The following is a 13,192-nucleotide window of genomic DNA, read 5'->3' as shown; positions in this document are numbered from 1 at the left end:
CCATGTCATTCATGACATGATTGTCCACTCCGGGTTTTTTCTTTGCATTGTAGTTGTTCTTGTCTCAGTACATGTCTGGGATTACTAGTCCAAGATGGGAACAAAAAAATAAAATAAACAAAAAATAAAGAGCCCAACTGGACAATCATCTCTGCAATGGAGGATTGCATTGCAGAGATGTTTTAGACTACGACTCCCATGCTCCTTCATCATTGACTATGCTGGCTGGGGTTGATCGGGATTGCTGGTTTTGGAACACGCAAACCTCAGTGCTAAACCCGGCTTCACTAACCAAATTGTGTGACTCGGGGTAACTCGCTCTTTGCATCTCTGTGCCCCCGTTCCCTTGTTTACCAATTTAAAGAGCAACCAGCAACGGAATATATAAGCAGTTTATAGAAAACGAAAACATAGATTTGCTTTACGAGTCTGGAACATGAAAAAAAACTGAATATTAGTGAAAAAGGGTGACTAACGAAGCTAAACGACAGTTAATTGTGATGTTTGCACGTGTGCGTACATCACTGACGATTTTACAACTAGCTGGAGAAACACTGTAAATTAGACCCACACAAATGCAGTTTTATTAACATGCATTAAAAAAAATGGCATATAGCAATCTCGAAAGGTTGACACGTTTGGTTAACACTTTGTATTCGGGCTTTATTCACGCATTCCTTCTACAAGTGCGGCAGAAGACTCCTGCATGACGAAAGCATCGGCAGTGCATTTTGTCGAAAGCCAGAACGTCGCTTAGTGTCTCCACTGACAGCGTCGTGGAAGAGACACTCACTCCTCACCTGTGGTGGCTGAGAAGCCCGGGTCCGCGCCAGTCTCTGCAGACCTGTCCCTCGGGTCTCGTTGCCCTCGCGCCTAGGCAGCTCTGAGCCCCAACACCCCCGCAGCCCACTCCCCACGGAATGCCAGCCCGGGAGAGGCCCTGAAGTGTTTGCTGGCTTTGACAGGTGCTGCTGGCCCCAGCCTCTCCTGGCTGTAATGCAGGCACTGGAGCAGTGACAACTCTTCACTTGAGAAATGGGAGCAGAAAAAAAAACCCTGGCAGCCACTCCCTCCTGGCGAGATTCCAGGCGACCTGCCGCCCGCCAGCAGCGCTTCCTTTAATCACGGTGCCCGGGGGATTAACATACCTGGCCCGGGACCTGTCACTCCGCCATTGTGGGCCAAGCCAACAGCTCCTCGGCTGCTTTGTCTAAGAGGGGCGAGGGGGGGCTATCCAACTTTTTGACTTTTTCCATTGGCGTGTTCCTAAGATTTGCTAAATCCCGCCATGTTGTTGCTTGAAAGTTGCTGAGATTAGAGTTGAGGGACGGCTTTGGCAGTTTACACGCCAAGGGGGGGCTCTGCGTCCTCTTACTACCCAGTCTCTCTCGAGTTTCTCTTGTGCAATATTTACTTTCTTGGCGGCCTTCTGTGTACATGGCCGCGAGCTGCATGTGTAACCTGACTTCCGATACACTCTGGGAATTATGAATGGGGAGCAACGCTGGAGCCCGCTATTGCACACTTTTGCTGAAATACACTTTGGGCAGTGGTAGAAGTGTACTGAAAAAAGTAGTGGAACTATGGTCTCGGCAGGAGAGAGGGTCACCGGAAGCATAGTGCAACATGTGGCAAGGTGTTGCAGCCGGGGCATAGTAACTAAGGGCCTCATTACAAGATTTGCGGAATGGGTTAAGGGGCTCCGTTAATTGAAGCGGACCCGTTAAACCCATTCCGCAAAATTACGAGGTCCCCTCGCGGGACCCGGTAAGGACGCCTGGTAAAACCAGGCGTCCTAACGGGTCCCGCGAGGGGACCAGGGAGCTAACAACGGGCCGGTCGTAACCGGCCCGTTGTTAGCTCCCGCACCCAATCCCATTGAGCCTTATGGGGGCTCAGAGGGAAATGGGGAAGGTCTGGGCCCAGGTTCCCAGAGTGAGCAATTACCGGGCCCTCCAAACTCGGAATGGTCCGGTAATTCCCCATTCAGGGAACCTGGTCCCGGTTTTGGTGGCAGCCATGCCGCCAATAGCGGCATGGCTACCGCCAGTGCCTTAAGTGGCCCTACAAAATGAGCTGGGGCTCATCAAGGGGGCGTGTCCTAATGGCGGGGGTCCTGTTGGCCCATCAGGCCACCCCCCCTTGACGAGCCCCAGTTCAATGGGCTACTGGCACCCCTGCCAGGCAGCCTTTTGTAGATATCAGCACCCTATCCCCACAGCGGTGAGGGTGCTGATGTCTGCATTTATATTCTAAAGGCTTGCCTGGCAGGGGGCAGCCCTCGCCTATTCAGCCTTAATGGTGGCGCCGGCCATCGCCAGCTGGGCAGGGGCAGTGTCACCATTAAGGCTGAAAGTGTGAGGCCTCTGGAAGCTGAGGCCGTTTTCCTGAATACTGAAACTCCTGCGCATTTGCGAGAGTTTCAGAATTAGGAAACCAAGACCTCTGCTTCTAGCAGCCTCACGTTTTCTCCATAATGGTGGCGCCAGCCCTGGCATCTCTTGCTTAAAGAGATGCCTCGCAGCTGCGGCACCACCATTATGGCTAAAAGGCATTTTTTTCTGAAGCCTGAATCTCTCGCACACGAGCGAGAGCTTCAGGCTGTAGAAAAAAAAATGCCTTTTCGTGTAGTGGCCGGGACTGCCAGGGGAGATTAGTGGGCCCCGGCAGGGCCACGCCTCAAAACGACATTTCGGCGCCTGCCCACTTAAAGCCCTGGCTACTGCCAAAGCCGTAATGAGGCCCTAAGGCTCCTACTACAACTTTACACTTGCAAAGGGGCATGAATGGACAACTACTCTGTATAGACTAGTGAATATGGCAGTAAAAAGTAGAGGAATGGTAAGCAGAAAAAAATAAAAGAAGTGGAACACCATTCCCCACCGTTCCCGCTGACTTCGATCACTGGCTTTGGGCGATTTTTTGGCCAGACTTTTTGCCACTTTTCCTACACAAAAATGCAGGTGGTAGGCTGGGGTAAGGTATGCAGAAAGGGGAAGGGGTGAGGTCCATGAGGGGGGGCACCCTCATTGTGCGGTTAAAAAAGTGCTAAAAGCCGACCCGCAAAAATTCTGCAAAGTCAGGAAAACCTCATAGATGTATTCACATGTTTTCTATAATGCCGAATTCCTCTACGGCTGGCAGCGTGCTTAGGTAAGTCACATCAAATAATTATAACAGGGAGGGTAAATGGGTTACACACAGTGACAGAGCAACCCTTAACATTTTTGGGGATAATGTTTGAGACGCCCCTTAGCCCGTCAACCAATATACTAAGGATTTCGGGTTGAGTACCAGGGGATGACATATTTCAGGCAGCCCTTTCTCAGAACCAAAACGTCTTGCTTCCCATAACTCACCCGCTTTTAGCGGATAACACCCGCCATAGTCAATTGACTCAACCGCCATTCCCTCATACTTGCCAACATGGCCCATTCCAATCTGTAGGTGCTTATCCAGTCCTGTTTTTTTCTTTGCATTCTGGGACTTGTAGTTCCACTTTCCCCAGTGCCTTTAGAGGGGGTGGGGGTTTAGCCAGGCCCAGCAGTCTCCTAAAAGTGGGGTTGAGCTGGGGTCCTGCCCAACCCCCCCAATCCTACCACAGCATTGGAGGGACACATTATCCCGTTGCGGCCGCAGCCATAGGAAGTTACTGTCCCTTTGTTTCCCCACCCCCTCCCCAGGTCACTGAGGCATCTTTAACCCTTGGCGAACCTGGGGGCTCCTCGACATACTTCGAGGTTTATAAAAGATGGCTTGAAAAGTACACAATTCAAGCCATCTTTTATAAAGCTTTGCCAACGCACAAAGACGCCTCAGGCTTCGTCCGTCAGCAAAGCTTTATAATGGCTTGAATTGAGTACTTTTTAAGCCATGCTTTATAAACATAGAAATATTTTAAAAAGATGGCTTGAAAAGTACGCAAACCATAAGGTTTGCACACAAATATATGAATATTATATATTTGTGTGCCCACCTTACAATGGTTTGTGTACTTTTGAAGCCATCTTGAAGTACACAAACCATACTAAGGCACGCAAACAAATATATAAATGTAGGCATTTATATATTTATGTGCGTACCTTACTCTGGTGTGTGTACTTTTCAAGCCATCTTTCATAAACATAGAAATATGTTACATATTTCTACATTTATAAAAGATGGCTTGCATATTACACAAACCATAGTAATGCATGCATATAAATGCTTACATGCATGTATATATATATTTGTTTGCGTACCATACTATGGGTTGGGTACTTTTTTAGGTCACACCCATCCCACAAGCCATGTCCACAAATGAGGCCCCCCCCCCTTTGATTTCTTACCACACTTAAAGCCCTGACGTTTCCCATTATAAAACTCAGACTACAAGTCCCAGAAAGCAAAGAAAAAAACCAGGACTGGATAAGCACCTACAGATTGGAACAGGTCATGTTGGCAACTTTGTTCCCTTTGATCGCCCATAGGCATCAATGGAGCTCTCACTGTAAAAACGAATCCTAATTCTTTCTCTGCCTTGGCAACGCAAAATGTCGACAAGTCTGTTTATGTTAATCAATGGAGTCTCCAGACTGCCACCCCCCCCCCCACTTCATCTGACAATTTCCAGAACGCTGTATACAATGTAGCAGTTTGCGAGAGAGCGACAGCGGCAAAGTCAGAAAGCGAAATGGGAGCTGTCTGCTGATGCTGTTTTTCCTTTTTTCGTGCTTTTTTTGCTTTTTACTATGACTTCTAATGCTTTGTTATGCGTTTTAAGCTTTGCTGTGCTTTTCTCATGCCATCCATTCTCTAGACATGTGTCCCTCGAGCAGCACAAAAATTCTGTGTGAGGTGAATCAATTTGATATGAATGGCCCAGATTTACTAACGATGACATATTTGTGCGTAAGTTACGATAAGTCATTTAGTTATACGTGCAGTGTAAATTTCGCCCAAAAATGCCCCCTTGTGACTGTCTTTTTTTAATATAATGGTTTTGTAGCTTAACTGTATTCATTAACTCGCACACAGAAATTCCACAGATCTCACACCATGCGCACAATCAAACGTAGGTCAAGCCTGATTTACTAAGAAAAAGCACTTACAACCAAAAATACCCCATATAACTTCAGTCGGTGGAACACATGCCAGCATAAGTGAACGCGTCAATGAGAACTGAAGTAAATGACAAGCTTCTGCGCAATCCAACTGCAAATGCTTTTCCCATGTACCCACACACTTTTGCCAAACATCCCTGCCATCACTGTACGAATCAACAAACTTACATGCATCGCACAGCACACTTACACCACCAACATCATGGTTTAATTTACGACACTCCAGGCACATCTCCCAAGATCCACGTTTGCTTAGTAAATACCTTCATATTTACACTCTTTCGGCATCACACCGGTGCGCACTGAGGCCCATGGGAATGTGGCACGATATAAGAAATATTAAAAAATAAATAAATAAATTGCACGCCTAACAAAACACAAACTCTCCCTCTGACATGCCCCAAAATGAATGGACACCCACACTGACACACACCCCTGTGGATGGACACTCCCACCGGCACACCTACCAAAAACAGACACACACACCGACAATTTACTGGACACACCCTCAGAAACGCCTATACCACATGGCCAAGAAAGGAAGAATGAAGGCAGAAAGAATGCCACTGACAGGTGCACATTAAATGCCGGACATCCCGATTCAAACATTACGCCACGGAATGGCAGAACATACAACAGATCTCACATGTAGACTAGAACCGCCCGACAATGTCAAGAGAGCCAACATATGGCAAAATAGACACTGCACCCACAGGGCAAACACACCACACAGCGACACAGACAAATACTAAGACACAAACATACAAAATGCACACAGCAACCTCTCTACACATGCAACACCATCAAGAACACGTGGCTCCTACAATCAGCAAATAAGGTTCACACTAGCGAAAAAGACGCATCACTGGTCAAAAGAAAGTCACAACACATGCGCATACACCCATGCGACGCAGTACCCATGTTCAAAATCACAAAACTGAATGACGCACACATCCCAATCAGAGTCAAACGCTCACACCTCCACACTTGATAAACAATAAATAACATACACATGTGGCCCCAATCGCTGCATTGGACGTGGTGTCCAGCAAGATGGAAGCTGCAAAGGAGGTCGGGCACAAGATGAGCTTCACCCAAGATGAGGTAGACCTGAGAGTGGAGTTCATCCACAGCCACCAGACTCACATGCTCTGGATACCTGGACCCTGCACCACATGAAGTCAGCGGCATGTACACTGGCTCAGGCTCATGGAGCGGGTCAAAGCCATGGGCATCGAGCAACACACCTGGGAGGAGATCAAAAATAAGTGGTTGGACGAGAAGTGGAGGGTCAAACTGAAGTACATCCAGTTACACGTGGCCCACACTTCCGGAGGAGAAACAGCAGGCCCCGGGTGGTGACTGATCCCTAGGGAGAAGAAGACCACAAGCCTGATGCCAGAGGTGGTGTGCGCTGGCCTATGAGGCATGGATATCCGTGGTTAGTGTAGAGAAGCCCCTCAACGCTCACACCAGAAAAAACACAACCCACTAGGGAAAAAGGCCCAACACACCTCTTGCAAGGAGAACATAGTTTATTTTGATAAAAAGACAAGTAAGGGCCAGCAAAGAACTCTGCTACCATGGAACGCTCTGACCAAAACAGCATAAGCAATGGGTTATAAGAATGCACAGCGTCATAAGTGACGTAGATTATATAGGCTGCACATCCAAGTGGCTGGTTGGTGCGACCCTATACATAGGCGGCCTGTTCCATATGGATGACAGGTCATTGGTCCCAGCCTCTCCTGTCCGTTTTATCCCACGTGGGGTTCTTTGTTATCTGTCATTGGGCGCAAAGCTCCTAATTGGCAATTATTAACACAAAGCATAGTAGTCCCTATCTGTGGCCTAATGGGCACCTAGTACTGCAGACATGGGTGCAGAGGATACTTTTAAGGTCACAATACCTTGCAAGCCCCAGTTCGATCCCAGGCGTGTCGTCCCCATTCCAGTTCTTCCCACCCCAGGCTTAAATGTGTCCCCCTACCCCCCCGGCACCTCGCAGCAAAAATCACAGGGGTCCAGGATATTCTTCTGTGATCCTCCTGATGAATTGGCGATCTAACACTTTTATAGTTGGTGGTCTGGGGCTGGCTGGTTCCCCGGAATGCTGAGCTCTTGAGCAATGTTCCCTCTAATTGTTTTTGTCTATGTGCGGAACTGGTTGGCTGTTGTGCGCACACTATTTTCCATATACGCAACAGACTAATGTGGTAAGCCACTTTGTGAGCTATGGTCGCAGAGGAGAGTTTGGAGAGGAATTTCCTCTTCCCAGCCACTTTAATTCTTTAGAAATCTTACAACACTTTTTCCAAACACATAGGCTAAAATAAAATATGTCATATGTGATTATACAGAAAACTCATCAACCAGTCCAAGACTTCAATATCTGCCATACTATTTTGCAAACGTACATCTGTGCAGAGAAAAATGTGAGCCTCATTACAATTCCATTACCGCCAACTTTACCACTATGCCAAATTATGATTTCTGGCCTGGAGGGAAGGATTTGCTTCCAGGAAAATCCTGGAGGTAAATCCTCTAGCTCACTGCCGAAAAATCAGCAGAATTGTTGCAATTTCCGCCACTGTAATTCCTCCAATGGACTGAATCCAATGGACTGAATGTGAATGAGGAATATGAATGAGGAATGAGGGATTACACTGCACCACCACATGTAATCCGGCGGAAATTCCTCTTGACCAAGTGGTGGTAACTGTAATTAGTTTGGGCGGTATTCCGGCGGATTTACGCTGGGATACCGCCCCAACTCGTAATGAGGCCCTGTTTGTTTTATGCCACTGGAAAAACACTAATTTGTATTACAAAACAGATATATCTTGTCATAACTGATGTGGCTGTCAAGAAACTCATACAGAGTATGTTTGCTGATGGATTAATGGCAATTAAAAGCAATGCATCAAAAAACATACTTTAGAGATAGAGAGTTAAAGTGCCACTTTAATGAAGTAGTTCAAAGGCCAGGAGAACATGATTCTAATAAGTTGTGCAAGGATGATAATTGCATCAGAATAACTGTACCTTAGAATATAATGATCAAAAATTCCAGTGCCTCTGTTTACTATCCACATTACGTTCGCTTGTGGGTAGTAATAATAACACCAGCATTAGAGCTAAGAGACACCATGCATTTTTACTCTCGAAAAAAAGAAAATTTGCCTAACAAAAATGAGAAACAATGAACATATCATTGCTTCAACCCACAAAGCTCCACTGATATTTTTTCGAATTAGTGACCAGTAGAGCAGTGGCATAGGAAGGAACTCTAATCATATTAATGCCCAATCTCAAGAGGAATTTTAAGGGGAAAGAACATGTTTTAATATGCAGAAAGTATCCCTATTGGCAAAGCTAATTACTTTTTTACTCCCTGAAAAATCAGTTTCAGTCAACAGCCTCCCTGCCTCTCTCCATCTTGAGCTGGACCTCTTTAAGTTCTGGAAACTCCTCAAGACCTTCCTCTTCTCTTCTTCTTTCTCTCTCCCTATCTCCTGCTAACATCCATTCTCATCTCTCCTGCTTCCGTGCCTTTTCTCTTCCCCATCCTGCTCAGTTCACTGACTGGTCGCCTGGTGCACCTCCAGAGCCTCACAGGTACCTGGCTCCCCCGCCAGTCTTGCACTTGCCTCCGGGGCTCCTGCACTCTGCTTTGAACTACTGCACTTGAAATACATTCCATGTGAGTGTCAACCACTCTGCACTTAACTCAGGCCCCTGTGGACTGGGTGCACTTGTCCACCCCCCTCCCCTTCCCTCGCACTGTCTGTCTGCGTACGTGCACGACCTTGAATGTACTATGCCCAGCAGGTTTTACTGTTCTGTCACCCCTCTGTTTCCCCTCCCTAGCGTGTTTCTGTATGTCCTTTTCCCTCTCCCACCCCCCAGCCCCCACTTCTCTCCCCACTCTTTGGCACAGACTAATACCAGTAGAAATGCCTCTGGCCTAATATGCTAGTATGCTAGTTAGATCATTTGGAATCTTCAAGGCCTAAGAATGACTACTTTATCCCCTTGTTCCCTTCCCACCTTGAAGTGCTTTTGAAGCACTTCACTTGTGTATAAGCGCTTTACAAATAAACTATTACAATTACAATTTGACTCCAAGTAGGGAGCAACATTGATTAGAGCCTTGCTTGTACCCCTGACATAGGAAGTGAAATGACAGGGCACAAAATAAAGTGTATAGTTTTGCCCACCCTTCCACACCATAGCCTAGATAAAATTAAACAAGAGCCTTATTGAGGTTTATTATGGAGTACTGTTGAAGAAAATCACACATATATGCCTTTTTTAAGTTAATAGCATGAATTCATCAGAGATACAACTGATTGAGTGCCTTCTTCTGTAACTATGGATCCCTCTTCTGTAATTCTTTGTGATCAGTTAAATAAGATGCAGGGAGATGCTAGAGACTGCACACACAGAACACATGGTTATATTGAAAAGCCCTCAGCAGTTGAGCATAGAAAGAAAAAGAAGGTGCTGTTGTCTAAATGGGTACTAGAATGTCCTATCCTTTAGCAAACACGCATGACATTTGCTTCATTGTACTGCCGAAACATCTGACTTGGTTTTTTTAATTTGCTGCTTTGTTCGTCACCCGCAAGGAGTGATACTTCCACCCATACCCTCCCCCGGTGCCTGTGCTTGCCTTCAATACTAGTTGATAGAGCACTGTAAAAAGTGAGGTTTTGTAACACTGGGATATTTGCAAACCCACAATACTTTGCAAGCAAGGGATATTTCAATGCCTCAACATATGATGTGCTCTTTAAGAATGTCATGACTCTGCATTTACACAATTCTTTGGCAGTGCATACAAGATTGTTTGCAACATACACCACCTATATATCATTGTGTAGGATTACACAAGTTCACAGTGAAACTGTTTTTGTATAGAAGCGCGTTATCGTATAATGTGTGAAGGTCTATGCCCAAAGATACTCTGAACACTTGGATGCAGATTGTGTGAAAAACCTTCTCCTGTCTGCGCCCTTAAGCCCTCGGGTACCGGGTTGCGCAATACAACTTTATAAACATAAACATATCCATTGCCCTGATACTATGGATGAGTAATCCCAGACATAGTCCATGCCCATCATCCCTTGTAGGCTAAGTAAATGTTATTGCAATGTTGCTCTCTACTTATAGGGTAATGTTAGTAATGCTAAAGTAGGAGACGCTGAGCATCACATTTGTCTTTTCAAAATCTTTAAAGGGCAAATTAATAATAGATTTTTATAATGTGAAGGGGCCGCTTCAAAGCACTTGCGGGACATATGCACAAAGAAGAGGAAGTATGGGATTTGGTTACACATCCAGGTAGCCTGCTTACTTACAGTCAGTATCCGATATTTGAGCTGGCAGTTCGATTATATAATGTGGGTGACGCTTTCGGTAAGGCACAATGAGTAACAAATTCTGGCACATGAACTTTATTCATGTTACAATAAACATAAAACAAGTGGATGTAGCTACACGTCTGCTAACCTTTCACAGAGCCAAGAGTGGAAGAGTCAAGGTTGTCCGGTAGTATCTTACTGTGCTCTGGGGCAGACGTTAGAGTCATAAGATAAAAGTGTGGTAGAGTCAGGTTTCAGAGTCATGGGTGGGGAGGGAACATTTTTGGTTAATGTGTGCAGGCATATCTTGGTTAGATTCTTCTGTTCATGGAGCCAGTTTTTTATATTAATTTATAACCTCTTGTGTTGTATTTTTCTGTTAGAGATTTTAGGTGTTTACGGTCACCCTTTCATAGTAGTGTGATGCAAATGAGCAGAATATCAAGACTAGTTGCTTATTTTAAGAGAAAAAACATTTCAGGTAATTGCTGTGGTTTATGCCTTTTTGAATAGGAGAGAATTGTCTTTGTGCACTGCTAAAAATCTTCTGAGCGGCACCCAGAAGGAAGCTGGGCAAGCGCACATGCGCACAGCTTAGAGGGAACATTGCTCTTGAGACAGGGGCATTTGGGCTCTATAACTTAGAGTTTGGACTGGTTAAGGTCCAAGGCTTGTGCCCTCCTTCTCTTGGGCTAACTTTTCACAGAGAGCTCTCGGCCCCCTTACGGCCTTGCAGGGCGCATTCTTTCTTGGATACGAATGCTCATAGTATGAGACAATGAGAGGTTTATAAATCTCTGCAGCCCATGCTGCAACCCGACCCTGTATGCACACGTTTGTCTCTGTCTCTACATTGTGGGCCTGGGCCTACTGCCCTGGCTGCAGCACGGCGCTAGGCCTTGATTTAAAAATGGCAGCTATTTTCTAAGATAGTGTTTCACTCCCAGTGCAATCTATATCCAAACACACAACACCCTGCCCATAACGCAGCTTCTATTGACACCCCCCTAGAACCTGCCAGAGCACCTTTGACACACTGTCAGGCCTTTGCCTCATCCAGAAGCTCTTTGGGGCCTGAGATGATTCCCAACATTCCCCCCTTAATCCCACATTAACAAACTGCCATATAAGTCTTTGTCCTCCTTCTCTATTTTCTCCCTTTCCAACCATTGAGCTTCCAGATATGGCCATGTTCCCTCCTTGGGCACCCATGCTTTGCACATAGATCGTAAGCTCTCCCCTGCTTGCGCATAATACTCTGGGGTACATGTCATATATATACCCTCCCCGTCCCCTGCTAGGTCAACCCAGTGTTCCTCATAGTTCTCAGGGTCTGGTGGAGGAGTTGTGATGGTGCCTGGGGGGTGAAGTCGTTGCCTTAATCTAACCATGCAGGGTAAATTAGGATCATCTGTTTGGACCTGGCTATCTTTTGTACCGCGGGGCGCACCATTTACCCCAATTGAAACCATCATCATTGCACTGCTGGGCATTGCCTTGGCACAGCATCGAAGTCCCACCTGGTAGGTGCAGAAGATCACCAACACACACACACTATTACTGGTACCAGTATTTTCACGATCGCCCCCATCCATGATGGTGTCCCAGAGAGAATGTCATCGAACCACTCGCATCTCTGGGTGCCAGCCTCTTTTTGCATGTGGGTGCTGAGGGTGCGTAGGGCCTCTATTATGTGTTTGAGAGACATGTTGGATGTGGCGTTCAGGGATATGTATGTCCAACATGAATCCCTGATTTTATATTGCAAACCTTGCCTTCCATCGCTGTAAGCAAGTCCAACACATAGCGATTCTGCAACGTCATGAACCTGATCGCTCACATCTCCATCTTTATCCCTTTAAGGTCTTGTTCAGTGTCATTTGGCACCTTCCAGCAGACAATGCGTAACCACTTGGCAGCTGCTTATACTCCTGACAGTAACAGTGATGCAAAGCAAGTTTTCTCTTTGCTGTACAGTCTGTATTGGTCTGGTATTTCTTTGATCAACTGTGAAGAGTCTTGGGACAGATAGTTGGATCTCCGCTTTCTCTGCAGTTTTTCTTTCTTTTCCTTCTCTGGCAGGATACCGAATATGGGCCGCTGTGGCAGAACTGTGTTAGGGGCATCCAATACTGCTGCTGCTGGGGCGGACAACCCGCCTGGTCCCACTATCATATGCTCTTTAGAGACCACCAGGAGAGCGAAGTGCAATGAGGCCGGCAAGCAGGTGCCCCTCCATAGTGGCGGGAGGTGCAGAAACGCCTGCTGGCCACAGACCAAGTTATTGTCCATCACTGCTGCTGTCCCTTTTTTGAGATTTGGGATGTATAATGTGTTGTTGCATTTGTTGTTGGCCCCCACAAAGACACTTCCTTTATTATAGAAACACAATTGGTACTCTTCTTGCTTCTGAACCTTCACTGGCTTCTCCATCACCTCAATCCATGTGTGTTTGGCCACATGCTCATTCCAATATTCTCGGCACTGATTGTTCACCCTTTCGATAACTTCCTTGTCAAATCCCAGGAGGCCTCCTGCCATGCAGCTCATTGTAGTCTTTTACCACCTGTTCACCACAAACTTCACACCTTCCAACTTCAGGTATGGCCTCTATAAACACTGTATGTTTTTGGAATTCCGGGTACACTGCAGTTTGACTAGATCCATCATCATGAGTTGTATGCTATGTGACGGAAAAGTGTTTCGCAATCTGCACAGCATCAG

The 13,192-nt window shown here is 46.2% G+C and overlaps 1 protein-coding gene across 1 annotated transcript in view; it reads right to left on the bottom strand.

The window, feature by feature from the left end:
* VWA2 (von Willebrand factor A domain containing 2) overlaps positions 1–986 on the bottom strand; it is a 417,877-nt gene extending 416,891 nt beyond the window's left edge. The window contains exon 1 of the mRNA XM_069611869.1: positions 801–986. The gene's annotated coding sequence lies outside the window, so the exon portion shown is untranslated. The remainder of the gene's footprint in view (positions 1–800) is intronic.
* Positions 987–13,192: the final 12,206 nt, after the last annotated feature.

This window comes from Ambystoma mexicanum, chromosome 8, assembly GCF_040938575.1.
Source record: "Ambystoma mexicanum isolate Mex_15411 chromosome 8, UKY_AmexF1_1, whole genome shotgun sequence".
Taxonomy (NCBI): domain Eukaryota; kingdom Metazoa; phylum Chordata; class Amphibia; order Caudata; family Ambystomatidae; genus Ambystoma; species Ambystoma mexicanum.
The sequence above is the reverse complement of the archived record's forward strand: the minus strand, read 5'-3'. Positions and strand labels throughout refer to the sequence as shown.